We start from the raw sequence: 13,860 nt of genomic DNA on the forward strand, positions 1-13,860 counted from the left end.
CAAAAATATAACCAGTGGCATATGACATAATACAGTTATTGTACAACTTCAATTTTGACTTTAGCTATAGTTAAGAGAAAAGAAGAGAGAAAAAGCAAGAGAGAGAAAAGGTGGATGTGCAAGGATAGAACCCCTAGACTACCAAATTGGTGTAACCAAAGAGTAAGTAAGTAAAAGAAATAAGGAAGACATAGAGAAATAAAAAGACAAAAACAGAAAGGAAAAAAAAAAAAAGTGATGATATACCTGCCTCGTGTCCCTCCCCACCCATCACCTAACCCGTAATTAGATTTAACTCTAAAATTGTGTTGCACCATACTATCCTTGTAATAAATCAATGAATGGCGTCCATGTCTTCGAAAAATGCTCTGGTTTTTCTGCTCAGACAAGTCTGATATTTTCAAGATGTAGCATCCCAGACATGTTTGTAATCCATATTTTAAGAGTAGGGACAGATGTATCTTTCCAAAATTTGAGTATTCGTTTTTCCGCCATTATCAGGCCATAATTGAGGAAACGTCTTTGAAATAATGATAGCTCAAAGCAGGCTTCTGACTTCAATTCCGTGTCGGGGTCCAATTTAGTTTTTAGCGTTTTTGAGAGAATTTCAAAAATTCCTCTCCAAAAATTATGTGATTTTATGCAAGAGGCAAAGGAATGTGTTATAGTTGCTTCCTAAAGGAGACATTTATCACAAATAGAAGATACATTTTGAAATATCTTATTCAGTTTAGACTTTGAATAGTAGAGTCTATGCAGTATTTAAAATTGAATTAACGAATGTCTAACATTAATTGAACAATTGTGTATATATAAAATGTTTTCTTCCCATCTGTCATTTAGAATGTTTAGGCCTAATTCGACTTCCCAGGCTCTTCTAATTACTTCTGATGATGGGATTTCTAAATATAAAAGGGTGTTTTACAAATATGGTTAACTTGTTTGACTCCGAATTTCTATTCATACATTCGTTTAGTAGATCTGGCAGCAAAGTTTGGTAATCTTGGGTATATGTTTTCAGATAGTCTCGAATTTGAAGATATCTGAAATATTGATCACCTTTCAGGTGATATTTCGACAGTAATTCTTGAAATGGGAGAAGAGTTCCATCTCATAAAGATGTCCGAGTTTTTTGATTCCTAGCCTTTCCCAATATGTAAACGTTTTATCTATAATAGATGGCTTGAACAAAGGGTTATTGGCTATTGGTGAAAGAAGAGATAAGTTTTTTTGTTTAAAAGTTGATTTCACTTGTCTCCGGATTCATAGAGTGCTATGAATAATCGGATTTTTATCATATAGTGTGTTCTTCAAATTTATTGGAGAGAGAAGAATCGCGCCTATATTAAAAGGCAAACAATCCTCTCTCTCCATTATTAACCAATCTACCTGTTGGCCTGAATTGTCCAGCCAGTAGATTACATTTTTAATATTCGTTGCCCAGTAATAGTATAAGGAGTTGTGGAGAGCCAGTCCACCAGTTTCTTTGGGTTTACATAGATGCTGTTTATGAATTCTATGTGTTTTATAATCCCAAATAAAGTTTGTAATTAGAGAATCAAGTTTTTTGAAAAAAATGTAGGGAGATACATCGGTATTGATTGGAATAAATACAGTTATGGGAGGAAGATCATCTTTATAGCATTTATACTGCCTATTAGAGACACCGGGAGTGTTTTCCAGAATTGATTAAGAGCGTTTAATTTAGTAACTAAAGGAGGGAAGTTTGCGTTGAATAGAGAGGTATATTTTCTGGTTACCTGAACACCCAGATATTTGAATTTTTCCGTAGCAATTCTGAAAGGGAATTTTAAAAGGTGTGTCAGCTCTTCTGGTTTTATTGACGTAATTTCACTTTTGTTCCCGTTTATTCTATATCCTGAAAAGGAGCCGAATTCCTCTATAAGATTTAATATATTTGGAATATTAACTTGGGAATTGGTGATATATAATAATAAATCATCTGCTTATAATGATATTTTATTATTGGAGTATTTAGAATTATAGCCGTGAATGTTCGGATGTGCTCTTTTACTTTCCGCTAGAAGTTCAATCGCAAGGGCAAATAACAGGGGTGATAATGCACACCCCTGTCTATTGCCCCTGGATAACTGAAATTTAGGAGAGAGTATATGGTTAGTCAGTATTCTGGCAGTTTGCTTATCATATAACAGTATTATCCATGAGATAAAATGTTCTCCCAAATGAAATTTTTGCAATACTGTAAAAAGATATTTCCATTCTACCTGGTCAAATGCTTTTTCTGCATCTAATGAAATAATTGATAAGTCTTTTTTAGTTCTGTGTGTACATTGTGTTAAAAACCCATCTCAAATTATTAAACAAATGTCTCTTGGGTATAAAACGAATTTGATCTGAGTGTATTAATTTATTAACGTATTTACTTAATCTTCTTGCCAAAGTTTTTGCTAATATTTTCTGATCTGTATTTAACAGGGCGATTGCTCTGTATGATCCCGGGTCTTCCAGATCTTTATCGTTTTTGGGTATAAGTGTGATAGTTGATTCAGCTAGTGTTTGTGGTAATGTCTGTTCTTTAAATGCGTATGTATAAAGATTGTATAAACGCAGGGAAATTACCTCATAAAATCTTTTATAAAATTTGTTATTAAACCCATCTGGTCCTGGTGTTTTGCCGTTTTTCAATGAATTGATTGTCTCTTCTATTTCTTTAATTGAAATCTGCGCTCCTATTCCTCTTGTTCCAGCGGATTAAATGTTGGAAGCTTACAGTTATCAAGAAAGTTTGTAATTTTTCTCCTTTATGTTGATGTTTTTGATGTATATAAATGTTGATAAAATTGGGCAAATCTTTCATTAATGTCTTTTGGAAGCGTTAACAATTCACCTTTATCTGATTTGATTTTTTGGATAGTATGGTCCTTTTCAACTTTTCTCAACTAGCGTGCTAAAAGTTTGTGTGGTTTGTCGCCAAATTCGAAATTTTCCTGTTTAGTAATTTGAAATAATCTGATCTCTTGCAGATAGACTTTGATTTAGCTTAAATTTTAACACTGCTATCTTGTTATGTTTATCTATAGTCGGATCTATCATGTTTTCTAAGTCAAGTTGTCTGATCTGTTCTTCTAATTGCAATTGTTCCATCCTATTCTTTTTATTTTGATATGCTTGATATGAAATGATAGAACCTCTAATAAAAGCCTTAAAGATTCCCATTATAATGAGGGTGAAATACCTGGGGTATCATTGGTCTCAAAAAAGAGTTCCATCTGTTGTTTTAAATATTTACAACAATCTGGATTATTTAGTATTTGAGGGTTAAACGTCCAGAACGATTTTTTATTAAACATTCCTTCTAGTTTTAAGGAAAAGGTTAGTGGGGAATGATCGGAAATAGTACTATTATGGTATTTGGGATTAATTGTGAAAGGTATTAATTTAGTGTCCACTAGAAAATAGTCAATACGTGTATAGGTTTTATGTACTGATGAATAGAAGGAGTATTCTCTTCTGGATGGGTTTGCAATCCTCCATGTGTCTGTTATATTTGTATTTCTTATATACGTATTTAATAGTTCGCTGGATTTTGATTTTGTATTATATCTCTTTTGTTGTGAAGATTTATCCAAGTATTGATCCAGAACACAATTGAAATCTCCTCCAATTATCAGGTTTTGCTGGGTGGATTCTGAAATTATATTCAAAATTTGATTTAAAAATTGTGGGTTGTCAAAGTTAGGAGCATAGATAGTTACCATAGTGAGTGGGGTAGAGTATATCTCCCCAGAAACTATGACGTACCAACCATCTTTGTCTGCTATGGTGTTTTTATGTTTAAATGGTATGCCCTTACGGATTATAATTGCAGTGCCTCTGGATTTGGAGAGATAAGAGGAGTGATATATTTGACCGCTCGAGTTAGCCTTCAGCCTGGTCTGAGCATAATCTTTAAAGTGCGTTTCCTGTAAAAATATTATATCAGCTTTAATTGATTTTAATTGGGCAAGAACCTTACCCCTTTTAATTGGCTTGTTAGCACCCCTAATATTCCAGCTACAAAAAGTAATTCCTCCAGTTTTCTTCAGAGGGCCGTGCTGCATTATAGCTTACATGGATTCCCTTGTTTCAGATGGTGCAACACAATAACTCAACCTTCTGGGTGTTGGGTGGGTGATCCCAATTTCAGAACTCTGATGGTATATCCCAAAGAAAAGTGCCCTATGAAGAAAAAGCGAAAAAGGTGCTAAATGACATAAATGATACAAAAAGGCAATATTTGAGTATACTGTGTGTGACCACCCACTGGTGGGAAATTTCATGTGAGCTTCCGTAGGTGTAAATCTCATTTAGCTCCGCCCCTTACAGACTAATATTATAGAAAATAAAAAAAACAGGCCAGAACAGAATATTATATGCACAGAAAAAAAAAAACAAACATGTACTGTAAGTAGTTTATCTTATAGCTCGGTCTAAGTAGGTATTTACAATTTCACTACCGTATGTAAATTTAAAAACACATTTTTTGCTTATTAATAATCCTGTATTAAACGCTGTCGAAGATTGTGAGTAATTTCCTCCGAGAGGATTAAATTTCTGAATTAGGTCTAAGTGGGTATTTACTATTTAAATACCCAATTTTAATTAACAAAATTTCATAATTATTGGTATTCGTATATTAAGCACCTACTCGGTTGAAAACCATCTGGCTTGAAGGGGTTAATTGAAATCTCCGGCCTGCCTGCCAAGCGAGCCGCTCTCTCTTTTTTTTTCCAAGACTTTATTCGACACAACAAATGATACAACAGATCGTCATAAACAAAAAAGAAATTACATTATATCAAGTGTCGTTATAATGCAACATTACAATCATTGTTCACAAGACCAGCGCCCACGGAAAACCTCCAAAGTCCCCGTGGACACCGCGTGTTCCCTCTCCAGGGACACACGTGCACGGACGTCGGCCCGAAAGAGGGGCAGGCATCTGGCTCTAGCCTGACCATCGATCGCCTGCTGCCTGGACCCGCGAATGGCCATCTTGGCCAGGCCCAGGAGTAAACCGACAGGTAGGTCCCACCCCCCCCACTTGGCTCTCCCCACACCCTGCCTTGTGTCCAAACACAAGAATCGTAGGACTAAAATGCAACCAGAACTTGAGGAACAACCCCTTCAGATATTCAGATACAGGGGCAGTAGCCTCTCACACTCCATATAAACGTGGAACACGGTCTCTTCCTCGCCACAGAAAATACAAGCAGCGGACGAGCCCGTGAACCGACTCAAAAGTTTGTTACATGCCACCGCTTTGTGCAGCACTCTCCACCACAGGTCCCCAATGTAAAGGGGGACAACTCCCTTGTAGTGGGACCCCCACTGGGGAAGTTCCCCGCCTTCAGGTAGTAACACCGTCCGCCATGGTGTGTCGGGACGGGAGACGAAGGCAAGGAGGTGCAGAATGTGCAGGAACATTCTATACAGTGAGCGTCTCTTCGCGTCATGACACGGCACGCTAATCATCTCAGAAAGGCGGCTCAGGTTGTGTGGAGCCGGTGCCCAAGATATATCTCGGAACCCAGGCCCGATGAGCAGATCTGACGGAGCGGGTAAAAGCTCATTCAAAACCACTCTAGGCACACACCTTTCCTCGACACCCGCCATGATTGGGTGAGGACCGGCCACTCCTGCAGCTGCAACATCCCCCTCCCCTCGTGGAGCAACATGCTGGCTGAAAACAACCAGATTCCTTACTCTTAACACATCCTGGTAGAAAACAGGCAAGCCCCTTAGGGCGGGTCAACTGATGCCCGCCACCGGGAACCGCGAGACCCCCCTTAGACAACGACCCCGTCGGAAAAAATACGTGACCAAAGCGTGCCATCTGGGGGGGGTTCTCTATATCCATATACCTCCTCAGAGTCCTGAGGCGGAGAGCCGCCACCTGGGTATGCACGCATACCAAGGACTGGCCGCCCTCCTCTAACGGGAGACTCAGGACTGCTGTGGAAACCCAGTGCTTCCTATTTCCCCAAAAGAAGTCCACCAGTTTCTTCTGTAAAGCATTTACAAAAATGGAAGGCGGGACAAGAGTAGCCAGCCAGTACCATAACATGGAGGCAACCAGCTGGTTTATGACCAACACCCTCCCCTGAAAAGAAAGAACTCCAAGCAGGCCTGACCAGCGCCCCAGCCTGGCAATCACTTTCGTCTCCAATTCCTGCCAGTTTGCCAGGCAAGCATCCTCAGTGGGACTCAGGTACACCCCCAGATAGAGGAGGTGCGTGGTGCTCCACACAAACATTGCCATCTCCTCTGGCAGGGAGTCCACCTGCCACTGACCCAATAAAAGTCCAGAGCACTTGCTCCAATTAATCCTGGCAGAAGATGCAGCCGAGAAAATCTTCTGGCAATCACGCATCCTCCGCAGGTCACCAGGATCGGTGAACATAAGGAGTACATCATCGGCATAGGCCGAAAGAACCAACTCCACCCCTGGGCCTGGTAGGGCCAGGCCTGTCAACCTCTTCCGAAGAAGACACAGGAACGGCTCCACACAGACCGAGTACAACTGACCTGACATGGGGCACCCCTGACGGACCCCCCTACCAAAATGAAAGGGAGCCAACAACGCACCATTAACCTTCACAAGGCACTACACTGCAGCATACAAAACGCGGACCCGGGCCACAAAATGCGGCCCAAATCCAAACACTTGCAACGTCCCGAAAAGGTATTCATGCTCTACCCTATCAAAAACCTTCTCCTGATCAAGAGACAGAAAAGCAGCTGACTGACCAGTACCCTGTGCTAGATGAATCCTGTCCCTAACCAGGTGGATGTTATCCTGGATGGACCTGCCAGGGACTGTATAGGACTGGTCATGGTGAATCAATTGAGACAGCACGGAGCCCAGGCGATTTGCCATCGCCCGTGCAAAAACTTTATACTCTGTGCATAGGAGAGAGACCGGGCGCCAGTTTTTCAACAAGCGGAGTTCCCCCTTCTTGGGCAGCAGGACAACAACTGCTCTACGCCACGAGAGGGGAATCTCCCTGGTCGCCAGGCTCTCCCCCAGAACCAACATGTAATCACTCCCCAGGATACCTCAGAAGGCTCTTACAAACTCTACCGTCAGCCCATCCAGCCCAGGGGACTTACCCCTCCTGAGCTGATGCAATGCACGAGACAACTCCTCCAAAGATAAAGGGCCATCAAGAAGATCGGCCACCTCCCTATCTACAATCGGTAGACTCTCCCACAGGTCCTGCTGAGCTTCCCCGCTGAATCCACCTGCGGAGAACAGGGATCCATACAAGGACCGGACCAAGGCACTAATCCTCTCTGGATCAGTGACAGAGGAGCCATCATCTGCGAGCAGCTCTACGAGCTGCTTGCGGGCTCCCCGCCCCTTCTCCAGAGAGAAAAAGAAAGGTGAAGCTCTGTCCAGATCGTGCAGCATCTGGACCCGCGACCTCACGTAAGCGCCTCGGGACCGCTCAAGTTGCAGGTTCCTCAAGGCTTCCTTCTTCTCCTGAAACACACCCCATTCGCAAGAGTCACCTCCAACCTGACCCAGGCGAGACTCTGCGTCCATCAGCTCCCTCTCAAGCCTCTCGACCGCTGAGTCCTGCCGCCCGGTCGACCCCCATGTGTATTCCTTACAAAAAATGCGGATGTGAGTTTTCCCCACATCCCACCACTGCCTAAGGGAAGAGAAGCACCTCTGCCTCTCTCTCCACCTCACCCAAAACCGAGTGAATGACTCCCGGAAACACCGATCCTCCAGCAGCCGGTTATTAAAGTGCCAGTACGCAGACCCGGCCCGAGCGCGCGCTGGATTAAAATCCACACGCACCAGACAGTGGTCCGAGCACGGCACCAGCTGCATTGAGGCCGCTGGGACACGGGAAACAAACAATCGGAAGATATATATTCGATCAATGCGGGAACCACCGCCCTCAGACCTCGGTGAAAAAGCAGTGGAATCTGGGTTGAGGTCCCGCTACCAGAACGGTCTCACACCTCAAGTGTGCAGTTAAAGTCCCCCCCAAGGAAGACACACTCTCCCCTATCAATAGTGCTCAACAGAGCAGTCATCTCCTGAAGTAGGCCGGCCTGCGTCGTGCCGGAGCTGGGGGCATACACGTTAATGAAATGCAACGGCATGCCATCCAGGCTCACGACCAGATGGAGCAAGCATCCTGGCACAACTTCTTGCACTTTTATAACATTTGGCAGGAAATTCTGAGCCAACAGAAAGGCCACCCCACTCGAATTTGAGCCAAGATGACTCATGTAGACCTCACCTTCCCACTCTAATCTCCAGGTGGGTTTATCACTCACAGCAGTATGCATCTCCTGCAGAAAACACACTGCAAATTTCCCCTCCCTAAGGACTGATAAAAGCTGGAATCTACGAAAACTCACTCTACTCTCGTTTAAGTTTAATGTGGCTACCCTGAATGCGCAGGCACACTAAATTGAAACCATCACACTTCTCCTCATGGGCTCTGTAGCCCTCTCTCTTAGGAACTCCAAAAAGTCCCTAAACTGGCACTTCTCAGAGTCAGGAAGATCACTATCCTTGGTGGCAAGGATAGCCTTGAGAGTTTTAACTAAACCCGGCAGACCAGCCCACCGTCTCTTAGCAGCCTCAATCTTTGTCCTGTTGGTACGGCTTGTTTTTAGAAACTCTCGCACCTCATAGATAACAATTGCATGAGACTCGTCCTTAGATCCTGGGCTATCCCCCAGAATCTGGAAGAGGATCGCTGCCTGAAATAGCTCCGACCTCCACAGCACCTAAAGCACCCCCTCCACTGGCAACACCCAGAGGCTCTCCACTTGCTTGTTTTACTCTCCCCTGCCAACTCATCTGGCAGTACAGTACACACCCTAGCACCTTCATTGGCTCTAATATGGAGCACAGAGTTGTACACCATTCCCCCCGATCCCCCCCCCCTCGGGCTGACTGTGCTCATCCCCCGTCTCAGGGTGCACACTACCAGGGGAGTTTACCCCACCCTCTAGCGTGCCAACACCCTCAGTAGGCCTCTGAAATGAGGGGACCTCCTCTGACCCAGAGGACACACCCCCAGGGGAGCTAAGCTCAACACGCGATGAGATAACTCCCTCGGACGGCCCCTGAGGCGAAAGGACATCCCCCCGTCAAGAGGACACAGCTCCAGAGGGGTCGACCCTATCACCTGATCTTGTGGTACCCTCGGGCCACGGCAGTTGCACTCTGGACCTCACTGGAGCTGACAGGTGCCCCTTGGGTGATCTCCGCACTTGGCAGTAGCACACCCGCCTGCTTTTGACTCGCTTGGGTGTTCTTTTTCTGCTTTAGCCACCACCACAGGTTCAGGACATAGCTCTCTCTCTCTCCCCCCCCCCCCCCCCTCTCCCCCTCCCCCCCCCCACTCTGCTCTGGACCACTTGGACAACAAAAACTCGTATGTCAGGCTGTTATTCACCGATTAAAGCTCAGCATTTAACACAATCATCCCCTCCAAGCTGATTACCAAACTCGCAGAACTGGGTCTCTGCGCATCCCTCTGCAATTGGATCCTCGACTTCCTCATTCACAGACCACAGTCTGTTCGTATTGGTGGAAATGTGTCAGCCTCGATAACAATCAGCATGGGAGCACCTCAAGGCTGCGTGCTCAGCCCCCTGCTGTACTCACTCTATACTCATGACTGCGTAGCCAGTCACAGTACGAACTCCATCATCAAGCTCGGTGACGTCACCACTGTTGTGGGATGTATCATTGATGGGGATGAGTCAGAGAATAGAAGAGAGATCGAGCAACTGTCTATATAGTGCCAGCACGATAGCCTGGCCCTGAACACCAGCAAAACCAAGGAACTGATTGTGGACTTTGGAAGGAGGAGGATGGGGACCCACAATCCCGTTTATGGTTGAAAGGGTCAAGAACTTCAAATTCCTGGGCGTGCATATCTCTGAAGATCTTTCCTGGCCCAAGAACACTGATGCAATTATTAAGAAAGCACATCAGCACCTCTACATCCTGAGAAGATTATGGAGAGTCGGTTTGTCAAAGAAGACTCTTTCTAACTTCTACAGGTGCACAGTAGAGAGCATGCTGACCGGTTGCATCGTGGCTTGGTTCAGCAACTTGAGCACCCAGGAGCGGAAAAGACTACAAAAAGTAGTAAACACTGCCCAGTCCATCATCGGCTCAGACCTCCCTTCCATCGAGGGGATTTATCGCAGTCGCTGCCTCAAAAAGGCTGGCAGTATCATCAAGGACCCACACCATCCTGGCCACACACTTATCTCCCTGCTACCTTCAAGTAGAAGGTACAGGAGCCTGAAGACTGCAACAACCAGGTTCAGGAATAGCTACTTCCGCACAGCCATCAGGCTATTAAACTCGACTCGGACAAAACTACGAACATTAATAGCCCATTATCTGTTATTTGCACTTTATCAGTTCATTTATTCATGTATTTACGTATATAATGGTATATGGACACACTGATCTGTTTTGTAGTCAATGCCTACTATGTTCTGTTGTGCTGAAGCAAAGCAAGAATTTCATTGTCCTATCAGGGACACATGACAATAAATCTCTTGACTTGACTTGACTTGATTGCTTGCAAACAAAAGCTTTTCACGATACACATAACAAAAATAAACCAATACAAATACCAATATCAAGTCTTGGGCTTTATTCCTTGGAGCGCAGGAGGATAAAGGGTGGACAAAATTATGACAGGAGAGGAATATTTTGGGTAAACACACATAGTCTTTTGCCAGAGTAGGGGAGTCGAGAACGCGAGGACATAGGTTTAAGGTAAGTTGGGAAAGATTTAATGGGTGATAGTGGGTGTATGGAACAAACTGCCGGAGGAGGTAGTTGAGGCAGGTACTATTGCAACGTTTATGAAACATTTAGACAGGTACATGGATAGGACAGGTTTGGAGGGATTTGGGCCAATAGCAAGCAAGTGGGGCTAGTGTAGATGGGGCAAGTTGGTTGGTGTGGGCAAGTTGGGCTGAAGGGCCTATTTCCACAATATATGACTATAAATCAATGTGGATTTCTGAAAAGGAAATTGTATTTGACAAACCCACCTGAGTATTCGGAGTTTGTAGCTGGTTGAATAAATAAGGAATTCAGTATAGTGAAATTTTCAACAGATCTACATCCTACGTGATGCGAAGGTGACGGTAGTTGTGCGGTTTTAGTGATCACACAACTCACAAATACTGTCTTTGCCTATTCACACACATACACAAACCATACTCATCAATGCAACAGCCCACTATTGATATTCTATCCCTTACCCCACCCCATTCCCCAAAAGGGAAAGACACCCTCATGAGTGTGATAAGTGCCCACAGTAAATAACACAATTCTGCATTAATGGAAAGACCAGTGAGCCACTGACCACCTGGAGAGCAAGTGAAATCCACACAGCCAGGTATACTCAACTCTTAGTCCGCTGGCTCTTTTAGGGGTAAGAGCTTCTCCTCGTTATTGAGTGCATCTGTGCAGACTCAAAGGTAAAAGAAACAGCCCTCCAGCAGCCAGAATGTAGCTGCGGAGAAGATATTGCAAAGTAGCAGCAGGACATCTAAATCCCTATAAAAGTCTTTGAAATGGAAAACACACTCAGGCGTAAAAATCAGAATGGAATATAACGTCCTTTTTATGATTTTACTGCCGGCTTTTTTTTTTTATCGTTACAAGCAAATCAGTAGAAATAGAACTATTCAGAAGCATGTTTATTTAGGGTAAATCAGATACTTCATTTGTACTAAGAGATAAATGGGTGCTGAGCTCCAGTGATTCTAACCTCCAGTACCGAGCATGCAGAGTTACATGTTCTTCCATCACCATGTGATTTTTCTCTGGGTGCTGCTGATATCTCCCCCAACTCAAAGGTATGTGCATGGGTAGTTTAGTTAACCGACATAAAATTGCTCCTGGTAGTTATAGAACCTCGAGAGAATTGAAGGGGAAATGGGGAGAATAAAAGTTGTATTCATATTAGATTAGTGCATGTGGATTATTTGTAGTCAGTATGGGTTCTATCGGCCAAAAGGCTGTTTCTATACTATATGACTTCATCACTCTCTATAAGTTTAGTTCAGTTTACCCTCCTACCATCCGGGAGGCACTACAGGTCTCTCCGTTGCCGGACCAGCAGGTCCAGGAACAGCTTCTTCCCTGCGGTTGTCACACTACTCAACACTGTACCTCGGTGACTACCAATCACCGCCACCCCGGACACTCCTCCCACAGGAAAAACACTATGACTGTATGCATGTAAATAGATTTATTTATTGAAAACATATTCTATGTCGCTCTCCAGGGAGATGCTAACTGCATTTCGTTGTCTCCGTACTGTACACTGACAATGACAATTAAAGTTGAATCTGAATCTTTATTGTCACGTGTACCGAGGTACAGTGAAAAGTTTCTGGTGCATGCTAACCTGTCAGTGGAAAGACAATACATGATTACAATCGAGCCACTTACAGTGTATATATACATGATAAGGAAATGACATTTAGTGCATAGTAAAACAGATAAAGTCCAATCAAAGATAGTCTGAGGGTCACCAATGAGCCAGAGTGTAGTTCAGGACTGCTCTTCAGGTTATGGTTGGATGATTCAGTTGCCTGATAACAGCCCAGGCAACTGAATCATCCTACCACAACTGACGACACTTATGTGGCAACTGCTGGTTTTGCTAAAAGTCTTGTCATGTCAGTGGTTTGACAAGGGTTAACATTTAAGGAATAATACAAGAACAGTCACGTCTCACATAGGTTGGTTGCTAATGGAGTGTGAGAGAAATGTTGCCACTGAGGCACCCATTAAATGAATATGTCGGAAACTGAATGCTGGAGAACATACTCCCTGTTAGTTTAAACACCGTATACTGTCCGGGAATATAGTTTGAGCAGTTAGCACTGAGTTGTGAAGCAGCAGAGTTTCTCTTTAACAAGAAAAGCAACAAGGTAACACAATGTGCTCCAAGTTGTATTGAGACTGGTCTGGTTGCAGTATGGTGGAACTTTGAGCACAAGATCATGTCAATAAGGATGGAAAAGGCTCAAATTGCAGCATCATTAGGCTGTTCACGAAAAACATCACACTTACTGACGGGGACAGTGTTTGGAATTGTTCAGTCCAATTCCACAATGGATGGGATTTCACTCCGAATTGAGCACTAGTCTTTTCCATTCCAGACCAAATCAATCTTTGTATCAGTTGTACATAAAATTGGTCAAATTTCCAGGCTTATGTCTTCATAAAGGAAGAAATATGCCAGTGAGAACACTTGACCCTTGACTATTGAGACTGGTGGGAAATATTGACATGGCATGATAAACCGAATTTCACGTGTAAGTTTGGAGCATCATGCCTGTGGAAAACTTTAGGTTTTTGTCTACAAGACTTTAATAATTATAATTCAATTGATAATGGAGATTGAGAACACATTCAGCCATTACTTAAAGGTTAAATATCTTAAAGGGAAAATGATAAAATTTAGATTTTCAGTTTGTTATATGTACACTATCAATGTTTCTGACATTGAACGACATGAATCAGAAGAGAGAATGACAAATTACAGACCAAATACATAGGGACTCATCTAAGACTGCTAACCCCAATTAACCTTTGACCCTTGAGAGTTGTTGGAGGAGATTTTCATTTCCTTTACCTGAACTGAAGTTGTGCCTCCAGGGAAGAAGAGTAGTAAGTGAGACTGGTGCCTTAATGTAATGTCCTAGTTAGTTATTCTGCCTCAACCAGAATTCTGTAATATTGCTGTGGCAAAAAGAGTAAAATACTCTATATAAAATATAATTTGCATCTATGTATAAAATAAATAAAGGGGT

The sequence above is a fragment of the Leucoraja erinacea genome, chromosome 5 (genome assembly GCF_028641065.1).
Source record: "Leucoraja erinacea ecotype New England chromosome 5, Leri_hhj_1, whole genome shotgun sequence".
NCBI classification, from domain to species: Eukaryota; Metazoa; Chordata; class Chondrichthyes; order Rajiformes; family Rajidae; genus Leucoraja; species Leucoraja erinaceus.